The sequence below is a fragment of the Saccopteryx leptura genome, chromosome 3 (assembly GCF_036850995.1).
Source record: "Saccopteryx leptura isolate mSacLep1 chromosome 3, mSacLep1_pri_phased_curated, whole genome shotgun sequence".
In the NCBI taxonomy this organism is placed as follows: domain Eukaryota; kingdom Metazoa; phylum Chordata; class Mammalia; order Chiroptera; family Emballonuridae; genus Saccopteryx; species Saccopteryx leptura.
Window position 1 is genome coordinate 29,687,919 of NC_089505.1, and position 22,621 is coordinate 29,710,539.

The following is a 22,621-nucleotide window of genomic DNA, read 5'->3' on the forward strand; positions in this document are numbered from 1 at the left end:
ATTGTATCAATATATTGTAATTTTATTTACTCATTAGTTGATGTAAATTTGGATTGTTTCCACTTTTTTGGCTGCTATTAATATTCATATGAGTTTTTGTGTAGTCATATATTTTCAGTTCTCTTGGGCATATGTCTAGAAGAATTGTTGGGTTATGCATGTATCTATTTATATCTTTTAAATCTTAGAAAATGATAATTGGTTCTTCAAATGTTTGCCTGAATCTCGAGTTTCCATACTCCCCGCGATCATCATATAATGTGAATATAGAATTTAACTAATCTATTCTTTTTTTTCCTCTTAGTTACCAAAAGTCTTACAACTCATAGAAACCATTCATTGTTGAAACAAGTATTAGCAGATAAAATGAACTGTGATACTTTTCCCAGCTTGTTCATTGTGAAGTACTTTTGTAAAACAAAATTTGTACTTAAGAATCCTTTCTTCTAAAAAGTAATGTAATGCAATAACATCTGAACTATTCAAAGTGGAAACATGACAATATACTCTGGTTTGGCTTTTTATGAATCTCTTCCTAGAGTTATAAGACCATGAAGACCAGAATGACACAATGACTTGGGAGACTGGCGTAACAACTTAGCAGGTATGGGTGAAGACCTTTTCTCTAGAAGGATTCTGCACCCCTCCTGAATAAGGATCAAGAATGCAGAAGTAAATAAACCATATTTATGGTTAATAAAATGTGCATCATATTTTTTATCCATGTAGACTGCTGACTATATACCAACTAACTGAAAGTAAAAAATTCAGTCACATGAATCATTTAGCATCAAGTCATTTAAAAAATAATAACCTAGTTTTTTTTTGGTTGAATTTTCTTTCTTCAAATTTATTTTGTTTGTAGACATGGCTATGATTTGAATAACAGAGTGTATATTCAGAAATATGCTACATTGATAAGTTGTGCCATGAAAAAAAGAGAATGTATCTTTGACTTTCTAATTTGACTGTTACAATTTGCATTTCTTCCTTTCTGCATGTCATAATTGCTTTCTCCCCTGTAGTTTGTTCAAGTCTCTCACCTTGCTCATTTCTTATTTTCTGCATTTTTGACCCCAGAATTCTTGAATCACAATTTCATCACTTGTGGTTGCTTCTAAACTAATGTGCATCAGCAGGAAATTGCAAGTACCAATAACAATCATCTACTTAATTGTTAATGAATATCTCAAAAATATAGAAAGTGTAAGATCAGTACAAATATAACCTGAAACAGAAGGCTGTGATGTGGGAAGGAGAAGAAACATACATAATAAGTAGTTTGTTGTTTTCCCACTCCACCCTCCCCCCATAAACTAACTCACATGTCACTGCCTGCTATGGGGTTAACCTAGTGCCCGCACTTTCAGTATCCAGGCCAGTGACTCTCAGGGTTCATGCTTGTCAGTAGTAATTCATGCATCCAGCATGTTTCTTTCCTGGCAACTCTTCTAAGAGATGAAATGTTGTAGCTTCATTCTAATCACAAGGTTCCTTGGGAAAATCTCTTGGATGCTGTACAAATCACTCAAATCCAATTTTTCACTAGGGAACACTGAAATATACAGGGCCCACAGTTATGATTCGTATTTATGGTCCTTGTGATTTGTATTAGCAGTGTCAGAAGGAGTTCACTGCATATGCAAAGTCATCAAAGGCAGTTAGGGTTTGTGCTGCCTGCAGAGCCTGGCACGTGATATTCTGTGTAGTGGGAAAGAAACAGCAGCACAGGGCCGGTCTGGTGGCTCGTGGATAAAGCCTTGATCCTGTGTACCAGAGGTCACAGGTTCAAACCCACCTATCAAAACATTTACAAGAATCAGTCAATGAGTGCATAACAAAATGGATCAACTAAATGAAACAATGTGTTGATGCTTCCCCTCTCTCTCCCTTCTGCCCCTTCTCTTTCTCTGTCTTTCTCTCAAATCAATGGAAAATTTTTAAAGGGAAAAAAATAGTGGCACAACTGCATGTGTCTCAGTTCAGCTCCGGGAGGCAACTACGAGGCATACAGCAGTATTCTAGATGCAGTGGGGATTGAAGAAAATAACTTGTTATTGAGAAGCTCAGGAGATAGGCTATGATAGAACAATAGAAACACAAACCTGGGCTTCGGTGATAGGAAATGTGTGCAACATACTTAGAGCAGGAGCTAATCATTCTCCGGAAATAACCTGGGCAGACTTCATTAAAGAGTTACTAATCAGACCATGGTAGGAACTCGAAGATTTCGTTTGGCAAAATAGGAGAATGCCTTGGAGTGGCGGAGGAGGAGGGAAAACAAGAGAGCAGAAAGCAAACAGCCCAAGTCATGTCGTTTGAAATTTAAACCTCACCTATTTCACACAACCCTTCTAGTGAAAGGTGGCCGCGTGACCTAGTTCTGGCCAGCAAGTCAGCAGAATTCCGCTGGGTGCCAGAGTGAGAAAGCTCTGCTTATCTCGATGCAAAGAGGCTGACTCAGCCAGTGCCAAACCTCTTCACCCGCACCTGCCTGGCAAGAGAAGACACCTGAAGCCGCAGCGGCGTCTTCCAACCTGAAAGAAAGGCCGGAGAATCATGAGACCTTGGACTCAGCACCTCGGGGTCCTCTTTTATAATGTGGGAAAAATAACGCCTCTTGGTTAAAAGTCACATTTTTTTTTTTATTGTTGATAGCTGAGCATATTCCCAATTGATTAGTCTTAGATGGGCTTTTTTCTTTTTCCTTTTTTTTTGACCAAGAATAAGTTGTCCCTATTTTAACTGTATTTGGTAAAACTAATTTTAAAATTAAAATGCATACGATTATAGGATTAGTTCATGATTAAATGATTGTTTGATATCTTGCAAGTTTATATACTTAAAAACAAATAATTATATATACAAGGTGGGGCAAAATAGGTTCACGGTTGCTCATATGGAAAAGAATATATTAATAAATAATACTAGAAAGGAATGAACTGTTTCGCATGCTCACAGCAGTAAGCCCACTTTTGTTCCACCATGTGTATAATATAGACACATATATGAGTCGATGTATATCCATTTCATAACTTGTAGCTGAGAACAGCTTTCTCCAGCTCTCAGCCAGTTCAGTCTATTAAGCCTCCCTATCTCAGATGCACATATCTAAGACCTCTCCCTGCACGGCCATGAATTTAATAAGTCAGCTAAGATTTCAAGGAACAGATACATTTACAGTGTCATTTATTTTTCTTCAGTTTCTCTTCCAACTCTATGAAATAATCTGTCTCTGCTGGCATTTTCTTCTTCTTCTTCTTCTTCTTCTTTTTCATGTTTAGAAGATTGTTGTATCAACTGCAAAATCTAATCTTCTTACAGTGCCTTCTCATATTTCATGAAATAAAGGCGGTTTAAAAATTCATAGTTCCCATGCCCTTCAAGAGTTACTCTTCCATCAATTTGTGTAACTGTCAGCAGTGATGGTGCAGGATACAGACAGCAGATCTGGATGGCCGGAACTTCTCAGAGACTGGAAGGACTGGGAGGGCCATCTCAGGGAGCCCATCACTAGTTGAATTTCAAAATCATCAAGGGGACTTCTTAAAAATCAAATTTCTGAGATTCATCCCCAGAAAATTTGATTGAATGAATCAGGAATGAAGGCCAGAGACACCATTTTTATTTTTTTTATTTTTAAATCCATCCAAACAGTCAGCCGGATTTGAGAACTAATAACCTAAGTTAGTGCTGTGCTTCTCCAAGTGTGTGTACAACACAAGGAAGGGTCTCGTTATAAGGCTGTTTCTGTCTCAGTGAGTCGCAGCTTGACCCGGGACTGGGCTTCCCCAACAAGCTCCCAGTGCTGTTCACGCTGATGCTTCACACACCACACTCTGAGGAAGACATCTTTGCACTGCAGGTGAGAAAACAGGGAGAGTGGTCGTCCGGTCATAGAGACATCCAGTAGCAGTATGAGGACCCGACCCCAGCTCCTGCGAGTCCCAAGTCCCATGCTCCTCTGCACTATCACACTGACTCCAGAAAAGAGCCATCTGTTGGTACTGATGATAAGGACTGAAAAACATGAAGCCACTTTGGTCCACTCTCCTGTTTTATGATGCAACCTTTAAATAGTTTGCGATCTCATTCTCCACCTGTCTTCAAATTCTCTCTCCAACTCGTATCCATCTAGTAGTGCACGTAAATGTTTAACTACTGGCTCTCTTGATTGGGGGAGGGGTGGGGAGAAGCCCTGCTTTGTAATGTCTGCTGATTTCCGTGGTGTCAATTCCTCTGGCATGGCTGATTTGAAGTGACCCACATGTCACGGAGCTGGAAAAGATGCACACAACCAGCTCTCGTGAACTGGTGGGACAGTTGCAGCTTTCCGCTCGTCCAGCTCTCTTCTGGCCCAGAGGAGGTAAGGCCACAGGGCAGGACAGCAGCTGCGGTTACGGCCAGGCTGCCAGGCGTTGGTAAAGCAGGTCCTCAAATAACATTGTTTCATTCACTGTTGTCTTCAATATAACATTGATGAGATGCCGTAGAAGTTTAACTCTTGTTTATATCAATCAGCTTATGGTAAATGTTTTGTTATATGCCGTTTCGCTTGAAGTTGCAGAACCTTTATAGTGAGGACTCACTGTACCTGGCTATGGCTTTTTAAACAAGTTAACCTCTGGTGTAACTGTTGAGATGTGCTGATTTTATATTAACAATGAAAATGGCTTAGAAAAGCTACTATCAGGAAAAGAAGAGAAATAATGGGGAAAGAATCAACTTACAAAAGAACTGAAACATTTAGAGACCAAAAACAAGCAAAAGAAATGAACTGACCCCTTTATCAAAAATTATTTGACTATATATATGTGGTTTTATTTCTGGACTTTCTATTCTGTTCCATTGGTCTGAGTGTCTATTTTTCTGCCAATACCATGCTATTTTGATTGGTGGGAATGTAAAGTAGTACAACCATTATGGAAAAAAGTATGGTGGTTCCTCAAAAAACTGAAAATAGAACTACCTTATGACCCAGCAATCCCTCTACTGGGTATATACCCCAAAAACTCAGAAACATTGATACGTAAAGGCACATGCAGCCCCATGTTTATTGCAGCATTGTTCACAGTGGCCAGGACATGGAAACAACCAAAAAGCCCGTCAATAGATGACTGGATAAAGAAGATGTGGCACATATACACTATGGAATACTACTCAGCCATAAGAAATGATGACATCGGATCATTTATAGCAAAATGGTGGGATCTGGATAACATTATACGAAGCGAAATAAGTAAATCAGAAAAAACCAGGAACTGCATTATTCCATATGTAGGTGAGACATAAAAGTGAAACTAAGAGACATTGATAAGAGTGTGGTGGTTATGAGGGGGAGGGGGGAAAGGGAGAGGGAAAGGGGGAGGGGGAGGGGCATAAAGAAAACTAGATAGAAGGTGACAGAGGACAATCTGACTTTGGGTGATGGGTATGCAACATAATTGAACGACAAGATAACCTGGACTTGTTATCTTTGAATATATGTATCTTGATTTATTGATGTCACCCCATTAAAAAAATAAAATTAAAAAAAGGACAAAATAAAATAAAATAATTAAAAAAAAAAGAAGTGCTCAAACAACAGTTGAAAGAATAAATCATTAACACCTGTCAAAAAAAAAAAAGAAATGAAGTGAGGAGTGGACAGGTGTATAGATAGATACTTTCATTTAGTCAAACTAGATCAACAACAACAAAAACCACTGGATTAATGTTCAATTCAAGTCAACTGTATTGACTGAGTGCCTCTTGGGTTTAGGACAGTGAGCTAGGCTCTTGCAGTTTAGGGTTTATTTTCATGTAATCCCACTGGATTTTCTTTTCTTTTTCCTGATATAAACCACACTTTTGTTAGGAGTGTCACCAGAGAGGATAAGACGAACAGTTTCCTAGGACAGTGCAGGGAATACTATACATCATTTGTCACTGGCCACCAGGTAATTTATAATATTTTTAAAAATAAAGGCTGTCTATTAAAAGAGATTGTATTATGCAGTTTATATGTACTAGAGCAAGACTACACTGTTATGCAGAACAGATACGATTGTACTGAACAACTAGATTCATACGCCAAAAGTTTACCTTGTTTAGACATAAGCTGTACAAAATAGTGCAAACATAATATAACTAATCTATTCATTAAAAAAACTTAAAAGTTTGATAAAAATTTATTTTCCCATGTCACTAGTGAACAATGAAAGTAAGTGCAAGAAAGGAATGCTAAATATGGACTTTCAACATGGAGGAAGTTCAGCTATCATATATATTTCTATAAAAAAATAGCTTTGTTCTCTTTATCTTAGGTTTCCATTCTCACCTAGTCATTCTCCTTAGTAAAAATTCTTCTTAATTAAAAAAATATTTTCCCCATCCTCCTCTCAAATATTATCACCACTCACTAATTCTCTTGGAGAAGTAAGTATAATTCTTTCTCATCACATATATTTATTTAGTGCTACATAGGCTTGGGAATACTTGTAATAAGTTTGATTGGTTTTTTTTTTCCGTTATTAATTTCTTCTGTTCATTCCCTGACAGGACAAGCTCAATTAGATGGAGCATCATTTCCATGCAACAAGGTAGTGGGTTTTATTCTGGTCAGGGCACATATTAGAACCAACCAATCAATGATAAATAAGTGGAACAATAAATTGATCTCTCTCTCTCTCTTTCTCTAAAATCAATCAATAAAAAATTAATCCCTGCAATTCAGTATGACAAGCTTAAAAGCTGAAAATCCAGAGAAATTCCATTTAAACTACATTTAGCAAAACTAAACCAGTAGGGTTAGCAGCAGAATATCATTAGGCAGTAACTTTATTTGTTCCAAACATACAAAACCTAACATGAATGAGCCCAAATTTCTTCATTTAATAATATCTAAACACTGAATTGCAAATTTCTTAAAGGTTTGTCTTTAACTTACTTACCAAGCCCTAGAGGTTTGGTTTGATACACATAAAATGCCAGTTCAATTCAAGACTATATTTTAATAAATATTTATTAAACCCCTACTATATGCAAGATCCTGAGCAAAGCATTGTAGATACAACTGACTATGTGTGATACAGGGAATATAATCAAACCTACCTTTTTTTGAACATCAACACTATGCTAAGAATTATTCTGAGCTATGAGCTCATTTTCACCCCAAGATAGGATAATGCAGTTGATTTAAAATATTGCTTTAATAAATATTGTCCTCATTATACATTCCTGACAATAACAAATTTTTAAATATTTTGAATAGCAGAAAGAAAAGTAAGAGAGTATAAGTTCAACAGAAATCCATCCTCTAAATGAGAACACAATGATGAGACCCTGAACAAAGGACTGAACATTTTTGTCTGTCACACAATTATTTCCTCTAACCCAATTTGTACCTAATAGGTTTGTTGTAAAGATCAACATAAATAAAATGCATGGAGAATTCGTGAACTCAAAGCACCATATAGAGATAAGTGAAATAATTATTATTTGTACAGTTTTTTGTATGTGTGTGTGTGACAGAAACAAAGAGTGACAGAGAGAGAGACAGACAGGACAGGAGAGAGATGAGAAGCATCAATTCTTCATTGCAGCACCTTAGTTGTTCATTGATTGCTTTCTTATATGTGCCTTGACCTAGGGGCTACAGCAGACCAAGTGACCCCTTGCTCTAGCTAGCGACCTTAGGCTCAAGCTGGTGAGCCTTGCTCAAAGCAGATGAGCCTGCGCTCAAGCTGGCCACCTCAGGATTTCAAAACTGGGTCCTCCACATCCCAGTCTGACACTCTATCCACTGCGCCACCATTTGGTCAGGCTGTACAGGTTTTTATACACAGACAGTTAGAGGGTCAATATATATGAAGGTCATAGTATGCAAAGGCGTTTCCCTCCTAGAAAACATTAGAAATTGATCAGTATCTAGCTTTTTATTGTCCCACAGCTAACCTAAGTGAATTGTACCTTTCCTTTATGGTAAACATTATATTTTGTCCTTTTTTCTGGTTTCCTTTTGCTTTTCTTTCTTTCTTTCTCTCTCTCTCTCTCTCTCTCTCTCTTTCTCTTTTTTCTCTTTTTTTAAACATACACTCTCCCTTCTTTGAAGAGCCTAATAAACATGATTTCTGTTCTTGTTATTGTTGTTGTTGTTATCTTGACTTTTGCTGCTGAAAGAGACTGAAACTTGAACTCATCTAGCCATCTGTTCACGTTACAGATGAATAGATGAGAGCCACATGAGGGAATGTCAGTCAGAGACAGTGGCAAAGATAAAACTAAAGCCCAAATTCCTACATCCTGATCAAATATTTTCTCTGGAGCATTTGACCCAAAAGGAAAGAGATAAATGCAAGCTTTGAGGATTCCTAAGCTTTTGACTCAGGGAAAGAAAAGTTACATTAAATCAGAGTTGTGTAAGATAAAAAATAATGTGAATTATTTATTAACTTAAAATGACCCCTTTAGAGAGACAAATATCAAAATAGATGAATTCTGTATTTCCTTGCAATATCTAAATTGTTTTATTTTATATAGACAGACAGCCCCAACTTCTAGTGGTTTGATTGGCAGTATTTTGACTTTACAGTGGTGCAAAAGCCATACACATGCAGAAGAAACTGTGTTTCAAATTTTTGAATGTTGATCTTTCTCTGGAATAGCAACATGTGGTACCATTCTCTTCTGTGATGCTGAGCATTATAAAAGCTTTGTGTTGGATGATCTTGACTATTTATAAGCTAACTTAAGTGTTCTAAGCACATTTAAGGTAGGCTAGGCTGCTATGATGTTAGGAAGGTTATTAAACTCTTTTTTTATTTAAAATTTTTTTAGATTATTATGGGTTTACTAATAGGTAACCCAGAAGTTGAATGCATGTATTATTAATTCATTGAGCCAAAGAAAAACCAAAGCCAAATATTTCTCATATTTTTTTCTCAATTGTTTTCAACATGTGAGGTCATAATTATGGTGAAATGTTGGGAAAATTTCTTTGTATTCATTCACTGACTTCTAACTTCAGAGACTGGATTTTTCAGTTAAAATTTCCATTTTGTTCTTTTCTATAGTCCTTTGCCAAAACTTTCAGTTCTGTCTTTTAATTATTTAAACGTTAAGTATAACGTATAAAAAAAATAAAAGTGTGATGGGGCATTTTCTAGATCAATACAAGTCTGTTTCTATGGATCATTATTTATTTTGGCTTTTGGTCACATGATCTTGCTTCCTTTTATCCTTGGTTATTTTTAACTGAGTGGTAGACATTATATATATAGAATTTTGGAACAAATTTTAAGCTCTTAATGATACCGTCTTTCTCTAAGGATGCTTTTATCAAGTAGTTAGGCTTGAGACATTAGTTATCTAAAATCCCTGTAAATCCAATTATGGATGAAGATGATTCAAAGATGAGGTTCAGTCTGTATGAGGGCTCAACTAGTATTGGAATTGGCAGTTACCTTAAAGGAAAAAATAGTTTTCAATATCAAGCTCAGTTCTCTGGCTTTTCTCTTCCAACCTTTGTTCCACAATGCCTGGCTGAATTGTTATTACTACAGAATAAAACTATTATGTTTTAAAATATCCTTCTGAATACTCACAATTGCATATACTTAGTTTAGTATCAAACACTACCCGAAAAACATTTAATTTGATCAATTTTATGTGATTTTTCAAAATATCTTGAGTCAGGTGATTCGAAAGGGTCATTTGGATAGACCTTAGTCTACTTTTCCACATTACTCCTGATAATGTTTAACAATTTCATATCTGGAAAACCTGAGATAATCTTTCATAAAATTTCAAAATCTTTGAGCCTTTTGGAGATGTCACTACTCACAGGATGTGTTGTGCTCTGTTAACTTGCTAACTTGATACTGTGTTTCTCCTGCCCAGCTCTTTGTCATTTCCTCTCTTGGGCAACGTTCAGTTGCAAGTCTGCTAAGGTATGGTGAAATAACTAGAAAAGACTAACTTCCTGAATACTTTAGAAAGCATTCATCACTACCTTTTATTAATCCTCTACTGGAATACAAAAGAGTTCATTCTAAAATATAAGAACATTTCATGTTTAGCACAGATGTCCTCCAGAAGAGTTAAAAGAGATTTCCAAGTCTTATATTACAAATTACAATGTAGACAGACATTTTTTAACCTTATAGGGAGCAAAAATCCAGAGGAAACTACTGACAAGGTCTTACCAGATCCATATCAAAATTGGCAGTAGTAGGTAGACCTGCTGATTTTTATCTTAGAATTGTAACCATAAGAGGGTAGATATGTATGAGTGAAATAAACAATAAAATGACTGACCAGCTAATAATATCATTCCCATTTTTTAAAGTTTTTTTCCTCATGGTTTCAGTTATTTGAGGACCATACATTTTTCCTATGTCACTAACATGGACAGAAACAGTGCGTATTTTCATTTTGTCTCTAATTCTAACCTGTACCTCCATGCACTGACATCTGAAGAAGATCGGTTCTCTTTAAATCCCAGGTTCCTACCACAGTGACTGACCTTTACATTCAAGAATTATTTGAAGGCTAGACATTTCCTTAACTAAGCATTTTATTTATTTTGACTGTAATTTGTAAATTTTATAGAATTCTTACAAGGTGACAAAAAGCTCTTTCGAGAAAACATAATCTTTGTTTGTATTGTTTTCTTACCCAAATCCCTTCCTTGCAATGTTATTTCTTGCTAGTGCTCTCTCTCCTTTCTCCAGCGCTCCTTTTCCTTCCATCCTCGTTTTGAAAATCTGGTTATCTTTATTCTAGCTATCTAATAGAGAAAGGATAATTTTTAATACCTTATCTTCATTCCAGCATTTGCAGCAAATGGCAGGACTCTTACTCGACACAGCAACCACCACATCTTTTTCAAAAGGGGAACCCGGAAACCAAAAGGCAGCATCCAACATGGAAAAAGGCCAACAGGGCCGAATATCTCCCCATATTCACATCATCAGTAGTATGGAATGTGGAGGGGACTCTCAGAGCCTGGCATATTGTATCAGTATTTAAGTGCCAGTCACATTAGTGAGTGTCAGAGGTCACTTTCTTGTTTGAGGCTAAAAAGTAGAAAATGACTATTATGCCTTTGTTATTGATTCAAACAAAATGTCATGGAGGGAGATGGAGGGGGGGCTGAGTGGGTTGGTAAGAAGCAACTCTCCCAGCCTCCTCTTCTACCCAAAGTGTACACATGCTCAGCCTTGTATGGTGCCCAAGGATGTAACTTACTTCACAGCAGGTATAAACACTCAAGATTACAGTGAGACCTCAAATAGTTTAAGCGGCCAATCTAAATTCTACTATCTTTCTACCTGACCTTGTCCTTGTCTTTTTGGTTCTGGAAAAAAAAAATATTTCCATTACATAAATTACAAAAATAATGCACCCAAATCCCACAGAATAATTGTAGTATTGCATTATTTTTTCTATAGATTAACAATTTTAGAGTAACATAAAATGTTGCCCAGACCCAGGGGTTAACAAATCTTAAATGTGAGCATTTCAGGTGTTTTATTTACCAGTAGTTAATTCCATTGAAAATCTTTCTGTCATTGGTGCTTTTCAGGTATATTATTACTATATGGATGTCTGGATATGACTTCTGAGAGAATAAGATGGAAAAGGAGACTTTGAACTCAGTTCTGACATTGTATATATGCTTAGTTTTGTAGATCTTATGACAACTGATTTCTACTCTGTCTGGTTTGTACGATGAGGTAAGTTATCTTTAAAGGCTTATCTGTTATTTGTAATTAAACCTAACTTGGGTTTCTTAAGACTTACTTTTAAAAAATTGCCCTTCTTTTTTGCTCAAATCTACTTTAACACTTGTTGTAATAGAAGAACAAAGAATTTTAAAAGCAAGATTGTCACTTGAGAATATATGAATTCTCCCTGTGGTTTACCATTCTTTTGACAATAGGAGAGGGATATAAGATGCCCTTTCTTTCTCAGAAGTTTTTCTAAGGAGGTCTGTCATTCACAGCTAGCTGTGTGGAATGGGGCAGAATGTATACAGTGGGACACAGACTAGGTAGGAAAAAATAACTAGGATTGATTTTGTAATTGCTAGCATCTCAGTTATTTTAAAATGTCAAAATTTCATAGCAAAAAAGTTAAACATCATTTTCAGTAGTCATTGTAGTGGTGCTTGTTTTGTTTTTTAAAACAACTCATTGTTGAAGCCCACTTCTGAGAAACAAGAAAACTTACTGTAAATGTCCACAGGCTTAGTCACATGGCCCACCCTTCTTTCAATGTGTATTTCAGAAGAACAAAGGGTGTGTCTGTTGTGTTTACTACTGAGTCACCATGGTCCTAACATTCTGTGAGCAATCAGTGATGGTGACCAGAAAAATGACTGCATTCTTTCATTGTTGTGGTTTTCAGAAATTAATAACATTGAAAAACTTATTTTAGCTACAAATAAAACCAAAACTATTACTTATCTTTTCCTTCTTGAAGGTGTGTATATGTAGATGTAAATCTATTCTTAAGGACACATACACCTAATTAATTCAGATAGGTATTAGGAGACTCAAGAGAGGTTTCCTCTTAAGATCCAAGGAAGAATAAGCAGTAGTTGCAAGATAAGGTTCATCCTCAAGGAAACTGAAGTGGGAAGCAGTTGAAAACCTAACCACTGATGGTTTTGGACAACCCTTAGTTTGCTCACTTCAGTTCATCAATGCCTCATGGCCTTATCCCTTAGTCATGCCTCTTCAAATTTAGTATTTTTAATAACTCATGGTTTTATAGAATGTTGAAATGAGAATCATAGGTATAAAAATTAGATTTACAATTTTTTTTTCAGAGTTTTTCTGTGCCAAGGATTGAATTATTCTCTCCTATTTATTTGTTCTTTGTCTGTTTAGATCAGTTTGAACATCTGGATATTTATTTTATACTTTGAGTTATAATCCAAAACTGCTTTATTCATTTTCTTGCTTAAATTATTCCAACTTTGGTCATTAGGAGCATTTTCAGTTGGTTCCTGTATCATTTCGATGTATTGCTATATATGGAGGGAAGGGAAGTTGTTATTGTTCTTATTTTGAACCTTTCTTACTTTCTGGCACACCAAGATGTTGCAGGCTTATGTGTCTATTTCCTACTTAGTCCTAAAATTAGTCATTTCTTTTGGTTTCTTTTATTGGAGAATGTTCTTAGAAACCTGTATCTCCTTGCTACTGAGAGGTTGTTTTAGGCCTTCTCGGTTGACAAAACAAGGAAATGTTTGTGTGTGCATTAAGCAGTATATGTATACATATATGTAAATATTTTTGTATGTATTTATTTGTATCTGTTTAAGCTAAACATGAACACATGTGTCCAACTTAGTACTACAGGGATCATTCTAATCCAGGACCATGGTGGATCGTTATAACCTTTCTTCTTTGCTTGTTTGTAACTTTCCACTTCAAAATCGAGAAATCAGGCTCCCAACAGCCACCATCCATTGACTTATTATTCAATTCCTGTAAACATGTAGAGTGATTAAAAAATTAATCCATACACTTATGAGACACAAATTTTTCAACTAGAGTACAATGTTTATGTACAGTTTTTTTGTCTTTAGTCTTACTGTCTCCATTCATTTCCAAGCTTACTTAGAGATCAGCAATTTCCCCCTCCCCCACCTGCTTTGGTAAGAATATTTCATATATTTATAACACAGTTAGATTATTTTATCATAGCTGGCATTTTATCCTGAGATTTCACAATCACCTAAATGAATTTTTTAATTTGCATACATTTTTAAAAAGGATATAATGTAAACAATTATTTATCTCTTAGTATCCCAGCCTGACTCTGAGATAAGCTAACCTACTTGTTCATAAACCTTCTCAAAGTCAGCAGAGATGATAATGACATTTCTTGGACTTGGAACCAGGAAGTTTTTATTGTATTTTCTTGAAAATATTGTATTCTTTTCTTTCTTTTTTTTTTTTTTAGTGAGAGGAGGGGCATTAGTGAGACAGATTCCCACATGCACCCCAACCAGGATTCACCTGGAAACCCCCATCTTGGGTTGATGCCCGAATCAACCTGGCTATTTTAACACCTGAGGCTGCTGCTCAGACCAGCTGAGCTGTCCTCAGAGCCTAGATTGATGCTCGAACCAATTGAGCCACTGGCTGTGGGAGAAGAGAGAGAGAAGGGGGAGCAGGGAAGGAGCAGATGGTGGATTCTGCTATGTACCCTGATGAAGAATAAAACCTGGAATATCCATATGCTGGGCCAATGTTGTATCCACTGAACCAACTGGCCAGGGCCATATTGTAATTCTGTATTGTGATAAAATATTATAACTTAAATTTGCCATTTTAACCTTTTTGAGTGTATAATTCAGTGACATTTATTATACTCACAATGTTTTGAAACCATCACCAGCACCTGTTTCCAAAACTTTTTCTTGGAACAGAAACTCTGCATCCATAAAACAATAACTTCTTATCTTTTCCTCCTGCTAGCCCCTGGTAACCGCTGATCTATTTTCTCCCTCTATGAATTTGCCTATCCTAGGCATTTTGTGTAGGTAGAATCATACAATATTTGTTCTTTTGTGTCTAGCTGATTTCACTTAGCATAATGTTTTCAAAGTTCATCAAAGGGAACTTTATTCCCTTTGATAGCTGAATAACACTCTATTTTATGAATATACCACAATTCATTTAGCCATTTTTTTGTTGATGAATGTTAAGGTTATTTCCATATTCTGGCTATTTTATATAACAGGTGTATAAGTGTAAGTTTTTAAAAAGAAAAGAAAATTTGTTGAACTTTCCCAGAATTCAAAACTTGGATTAATTGTAGTTAGCATTGGTATTTGATGCCAAACAATAACTAAATATGCTAGAAATAAATCACTAAATTTTGCGTTACTGGCATTATCAGAAGTGACTCTAGAGACCCCAAAGTCATACCTGACCAGGTAGTATTCTCTCAGAAAACCTTGCTTCTGTTGTTTATTTATGTTTGGTTTTGGTTTTGGTGCAACTCTTTTAAATAGTATGTCCTTGACTTACTGTGTTTACATTCTTCATTTTCTTTCATAGCTACATGATTGTTAATAAACTCTGAGGATTCTCATTTCAGTTGATGTATGTAAATTATTAATTAGCACACCAACTACAACCATAATTTATAAATCAAGTTCTGCTAGTTGGCATAATTATTGTAGGAGAGTATGTCTGTCTACTTTTGAAAGACACCGCCCCATATTCACAGAGTTTTTTGAGATGGTTGCTGAGAGCAAGTCAGTATACCGAAGAATCAAGCCAAGGTAGGAGGTAGAATTCAAAGATGCCCAAAAGGAAGATGTCAGTGAGACAGAAACCTTACCTCTGCCTTTTTAGGGTTTGTGACCTGGGAAGGCCTGAGAATTCAACTGATGTGAGAGAGATGGACAAGAAAAGGCCACAAATTTATTTCCTTTAAATTTCATGGAACATGGTGGGCCCTCCTATGGAAACCAGACAAGACCCAGAGTGTATGTCAGTCTGAGAGGTTGTGACTCATAGAATTCATCTGTGGAATTTGCATGCCAAAAAAGCTATACTTTACATCCCTGTGACTATTTTGTAACTGTATATTTGTATTTCTTAATCCCTTCATTTTTTCATGCATCTCCCCACCTCCTTTCTACCTGGTAACCATCAATTTGTTCTTTGTATCTATGAGTTTCTGTCTGTTTTGTTTGTTCATTTTGTTTTTTAGATTCCACCTATAGGTGAAATAATATATGGTATTTGCCTTTCTTGGTCTAACTAATTTCACTTAGCATAATATCCTCTAGGTCCATCCATGTTGTCATAAATAATAAAAATTTCACTTTTTATGACCAAGTAGTATTCCATTATATATGTACTATATCTTCTTTATCCATTCATCTATCATTGGACACTTAGGTTGCTTCCATATCTTGGCTATTTGTAAATAAAACTGCAGTGAAGATAAGGTTGCACATATCATTTTGAATTAGTGTTTTGGATTTCTCCAGATAAATACCCAGAGGTTGTGCTGCTGAGTCATATGAAAGGTATAATTTTTTGAGGAACTGCCGTACTGTTTTCCCATAGAGACTATACTTGTATCTCTTTTAGATTGTTATTAGATAGGAACAACATATGCCCACATTAGACTATTACTTTTTTTTTTTCCTGGACCCTTCAATTTATGTAGGACAGAATCATTTAAAAGTAAGTAAAGAAAATAAAACTGTATTGACATAAACAACAGTGTGGGGATTACAGGAGGGGAAGGGGGAGGAAGGTAGAAGGAGATGGTGATGCAGGGAGACTTGACTTGGAGTGGGGTACACACAATGCAATATACAGATGATGTATAATAGAACTGTGCACTGAAAACCTGTATAATTTTATTAGCCAGTCTCACCACAATAAATTCAATCAAAAATTTGAATAGTTAAAAAAATAGTTGCAAAGATCTAAAGCATCATCAAAAAAAAATATGCTAATTAAACACCTACCTCTTTTACCCCATTAGTTAAGTGCCATACTAGGTGCACTGGGAGATACAAATATCCCCCGTTTCTCAAGACTTCACAATTTAGTGTCAAAGGCAGAACAGATGCATGCAAAAATAAATTTTAAAAAAGTATGGATGCTCCACATCCCAATGACACCTGTGCTTTTTATTGAGACATCTTAGGCCATGTGAAGGCTTACTTTCCTGAATCTTTTGCATGTCCACTTATTTGCAGCTCTCAGAAAGACAAACTAAGATACCATTGTGATCTCTATGCAGGGATCACCTGCAAAGAGCTGATGCTGATCCAAAAAAGAAAAAAAAAAAGTAATTTAATCATCCTGAGAATTGAACCCTTTCTTTTTAACACTTCTGCAAGTCTTCTTGCTAATGATGAAAGAGCCAGTCTGAGGATGGCTGAAGGAAGGAAGTATGGTGGTCTTAGTGGAAAGAGGGGTGGAACACGAAACGGAGTTTAGATTCTTATGCCAGGCAGAATTTGGATCATCCCAAAAGTGAAGTCTCTGAACAGAAAACAAATAGATGATACTTCTGAGTTTAGAAAGTTGTAGCTATAGGAGGCATAGAGTAGAACAACTCATTAGCTTTACATCAATTCGACTACATTATCTTAAATGAGCTGTTATGGCCTGGGGATTTTCTCACTATTTACAACATTGTTTCTATTGGAAAAATATATTTAATTTTGAACAGCCCATTGGGAAACTTTTGGAAAACAACTTGTTCATAAAATGAGGTTCTCCTGTAGTGTATGGAGTCATGAACCTCGGTTATAATTTCAATAAAATCTAAGTTTTGAGAACAGCAAGCAAAGTAGCATTATCTTATTTCTGAAAAGAACAACAACAACAACAACAAAATCAGAAATCCTGTCCTCAAGTCAAATGGTGATATTAGCATGGCACATTCATTCTAAAGCCATCCATCCAATATATATTGATTAACTAAAGCTTAGTGCCAGGTGTTATGCTAAGTTCTTTTTCATGTTATTTGCTTTAGACTTTACAGTCCTTTAAAATAGGTATTACCACCCCCTTTTTTAAATGAGGAAACTGAAGCTCAGAGGGTTAGCTGATTTTATCAAGGACACACAGCAGGTAAGCAGAACCAGAGGTAGAACGCAGGTCTGTCTGAGCCCCAAACCAGGGCGGTCAACCACTTCCCTGTGTGCTCTGTCGTTCAACGCATCCTCAACCCATTTGTATTTGGGTCCCAGATTTTAAAAACAAATCCTATTTAATTCAGCGACTGGGTCAGGTAACAGTTATGTTTCGTGTGCTATTTGTCCACACTGCTCCCACCCGTTCCACAGGAAATCTCGTTCAGGTACTCAAACATGGCAACATGTTCTGCATGCTTTTCAAGTATATCATTTTACATATTCCAAACCTCAAAATAACTCTCAATAGTAAGTAAATATTAGCATCATTTATTATAGATTGGTCAACCGAGCTAGAAAGAAGGTGAATGTCAGGATCTGGATGCCGCAGAGGTGGGAGGGGTCTCCGCAGAGCCAATAAATATTGTTGGACTCATGAGTGCACTGGAGGATATCTCCAAGCTGCATTGGCAGCCAGGACTTCGAGATCAAAGTGAATTCTTGTCCAATGGATTTGATTTCTTCTTCCTCTTTTTACTACCGGATCACAAACACATAAATAATTACATTTGTGAGTCCTTAACTTTGTAGTAACTGATTTGTAATCTCTTCCTGAGTGTTCTCTGGTGACAAATATTAGAATCATCAATAATGTGTTTTCTAGGTCAGAACAACATTCATCTTACTCATCTTCAATTAGTCCCAATGAAGGAATTCTTTCCAGTCCAACTCAGGACCATGCAGAGGCACCATCGAGACAAGTCGGGACCTTGCAGAGGAAATGAATGGAGGAAGAGGATAGTGCAAGCACCAGGTACTTCCTTCGATCCCTCTTTTGAAGTGCAGCCCTTCTAGCTAACCTGCACAAAGGCAGCCGGCTGTGGGAACTCTATCTTAAGGTACTTGCACTAAATCACAACATCATAACCGCATGTCAGTAAAAGGCAAAAAGAGAAAACCAAAATTCTATTGAACCACAGATGTGTAAATAGAAATGTTCCCAGATGCTTTGCTCTGTCTCAGTTGTCAAATGCATTCAATAAATAGTGTCCTTGTGCAGCATTCCCTAGATGGTTCCAAATTGATGTTTGACTACATGTATGTATGTAAATACAATGTATATAAACACACACAACACAGCATTTACTATTTATCAGATGCTGTCCTAAGTACTATAAACACATTATTCCAGTTAATCCTCATAAGTATGCTCTAGCATATAAGTGGTGCCCTATCTCCATCTGAAACATTCGACAACTGAGGCAGAGGTGAGTTGTCAAGGGAGGTTGGGAAGCAAGGAGCCAGGGTTCAATTCTGACCCACTTTTAACCATCACACTCTATTGACAGCAGCTATTGTGAAAAAGACTAACTCTTTGATAATATCTCTGTTGCAAAAGAAGTTTGGCCTTCTGATTGCAACTTCCTTACTGACCAAATTAGATTGCTTCTTTAATTCAAATGATCTTGCATGAGTGGCCTCCCATTCAGGAAGTGACAGCAAGGTAAATGATTCCAGGAAAACACCCTTGCCCAAATTATCTTCAATGTATATCTTGGGCTAATGTCCCAAATTCCACCATGATAAGCTCAGTATTGTGGGATAATACTCTCCCTCCCCACCCTTTCTTCCCCTAAAAATACAAAAGAACAAATGCTATAAGTCAAGTACAGAAACAAGAACTAAAGAATGACCACATGAAAAATCAAATATATACTTCAAACTACTTACACTGGTAATAAATTGCATCTGATTAATACCCAGGGGAAAGTTGACACTCTGGTGGGGATAGCATTTTGTTTATTACTTGCTTTCTACTCTTGGCTATTTCTCTTTCCTCCCTTTCTACTGCAGACTCCACGGCCATTTGGAGTTTCTAACTCCCCCTCTGCTTTTCCTCCCCTCCCTTTTCTCATGTGGCCACGGATACACAGCCCCAGACAGAAGCTAATTTTGCTGCACTCCTCTGAGCGCTCAGAGATCCAGTAGTGCAGAACTTGTGTGTGTCCATAATTGAAATGAAAGAGAGAAAGAGGAGGAGAGAGAATTGAGTGAGATAGAAGCTTCTGAAATGCCTTCTTTATTACTGTACAGCGGCAGATAATACTCTTAAAGAGGTTCAAACCTCAGCTCTATTCTTTACCAACTCTGTGCCCTTAAATTATCTCAACCACTACGATCACATTTTTAAATGAAAAACAATAATTTCTAGCTCATCAAGTTGCATTAAATGAGATAATCCATGTCAGGTATTTCTACAAAATATTAACACTTCAAAAGGACTGAATACTTGCTCAAAGGAGAGGCTTTGCTCATAGAGCCTGAGCAAGAAACTGAGGCTGGGTGACTTCTTCAGAGAATGAGAGAAGACAGCATACCCAGTCAGACATAGTGGAAAGGGGAGAGAGTTGACTGACAAGAAGTCCTGGCCTGCTACCATCTAGGTCCAATGCAGTCTAGTCTCTAAGTACAGAACAACTGGCTTTGAGGTCATCACATGTAAGATTTCATCTGGTGAGGAGTTTGCTTTCCCTCTGTACTGGAAAGGGCAACCTGAAATTGGGTCAGATGCCTATATTGAATAAATAAGGGTCTCCTCTCCAGAATGCCTTCTTTTCCAGCAGGTTAGTCGCTGAGCCAAGAGCATCACTGAGGTTTCTGATCATTGACCCCAGTCCTCCCCACACCGCATCACTGGTCCAAAGCCCTCCGAAATCGGGGGTCGGATGAAAATGGAGTCATAGTAGCCTGTATCCATCTGTTTTAACTAATCAACAACAACCTAGCCAGGCAGCTTGCAACATGAAGCTGAAGGTTACACGGGCAGCATACTAGAAAATACAAACCTTTGAAAGAAGGGAGAGAGCAAGTGACAGCGGGTGCAGGAAAACGAAAGGCCCCGCAGAGCCTCTGAGCACAGGATGGTCACGGAGGCATCTGCTTTATCTCTGCACTGAAGCCTTGTGATGCGTTATCAATGTGATGGTTTGTGCACATGGTGATGAAAAAGGGACCTAGTTTTGCCGAACAAACTTCAGCAAATGAGAGGCAAGGGGCTTTTGCTTTTCAGTTTGAATTTTAAAAATATATCAAAAGCAAATATGTAAGTGGTACCCACGCTCTTCATAAAGGGGAAGAAAGAACAAAGGATGGATCAGAGCAAACACCCCTGAGTCAAGTTAGCTTCAAAGAATGGTGTTCTTAATATCTAGCCCTATACCCCTAATCACCTTTCACCTTGGAAGAGAAGTCTTATATTTAAAGACTAGAGATAGCTCATTCAGCAAGTCTCTTTATTTTTAGAATAATGTGTTTCTCTTCTTAGATTCTCTGACCTGGACTCAGAGGGACAGGCGGGATTAGATTCATTTCATTTGGTGTGTGGTGGGGGGGGGTCAGGGTTTTTTATTTTATGTTACTTATATTTTAAACATGTTTTATTTAGCCCTTTTTTTAATAGTCAACAATGAAAATTTAAGTTTCAGATTCTGTTTTTTTCAGAGAGATTAGATAAGAACATTTGAGGCACATACCTCTAAATAACAATGAGTCAACTGCAGTCAAGAGACGCCACCTGACTTCTTTCAAGTGGTGCCCGTGGAGGCAGCATGGAAACCCGGGGTGGAAAGAGAGGGAGGCTCAGGTGTCTACCCCTCCAGCTTCCCCCACCAGGTTGCCACCTCTCACACCGATGACCACAGCTCCTGCCAGGCAGCATTCTCCAAAGGCTCCACCCTTGGGGTCCAGCACTGGGGCCCCACTCTTTCGAGCACCTGGGTACTACACCATCCTGGGTGGTTTCCTCAGACTCTGCCCACACTTGGCTGAACTCCCCTGAAAGCCCCCAGTGGAACTGTGGAGTGTCTTTACTAACAGGACCCTGAATAATATTCATGTGAACATCTGGTTGCACACATAGAGGCTCAGTAGATGGTGATGATGGTCATGTTGCTGTCATCGTGGTCAGCTTTATCAAATGTGTTAGGCAGCCCTCTTTCTTGCTCAGAAAGGGCAATAACATACACAAATGTGGTTCTGCATCTCCTGCTACAAAGTGGTTTGGAAGTGAAATGTATGAATGAATTCAGTCCAATATATCACTGTATAAAAACAATTTTCAACAAGCTAGACATGACCTCATAAAGTGAAACACAATTTGGAAGAATCAGAAGCCCTGGAACCAGGAATCAGTTGGACTTCCTGGGGAGTGGGTGCAGCTCAGAGTTCCAGAAGAGGAAGATGTATTCTAACAATCAGTGACTAGGCTGTGGTGGTGGTTCTCAAAGCGCTGGTCTCAGCATCACCTTGAAACAAGTCAGAAATGCAAACCCCCCAGCCCCTGTTTCAGGCCTGCAGAACCAAATCATTAGAGTTGTTGGCCCAGCCGTCTGTTTATTAACAGAACTTCCAGGGAATTCCGATGCACACTGAAGTTCCAGAACCACTGGACCTGGGTAATTAATTACTCAAGTAAACAAAAGTCAATATGCAGGAGTCCAGGTAAGCAATTGGCCTCACCAGCAGTGAAGAATGGAGGAGCAGGTGAGTTCAGAGGCAAGGAGGCTTGCTTGGGGAACTCTGTCGTTGAGGAGTGGGAATCAATGCAAGACTCCATTCTCTGCACACAATCGAGGTACAGTCGAGGCAATACCCACTATCACAGGGGTTGAGGGCGAAGTAGATTAGAAAGCAGAGGACTACACTGAAAACAAGAAGTGCAGGACCCTTATGAGAACTAGGGCCATCAGCAGCCTGGTGTCTGAAATAGCCAGAAAACCAATTATCAACACTGGACAAGATCAGGGCTAGAGATGCATGCGGAGTGACTTAAGACTTCAGTCTTGAGTGCTTGATCAGGGCTTTCTAAGCCCCTCCTGCTTCAGAGCCACACGTAGCCGTTTCTTCTGGTGACAATGGAAAGTTCTGGCTGTGGGAAGAGGGTGAGGACAATGATCTTCAGGCAGGACCTGACCACCACTCCTCCACACCAGCCACTTCCGGCTAGCTGCC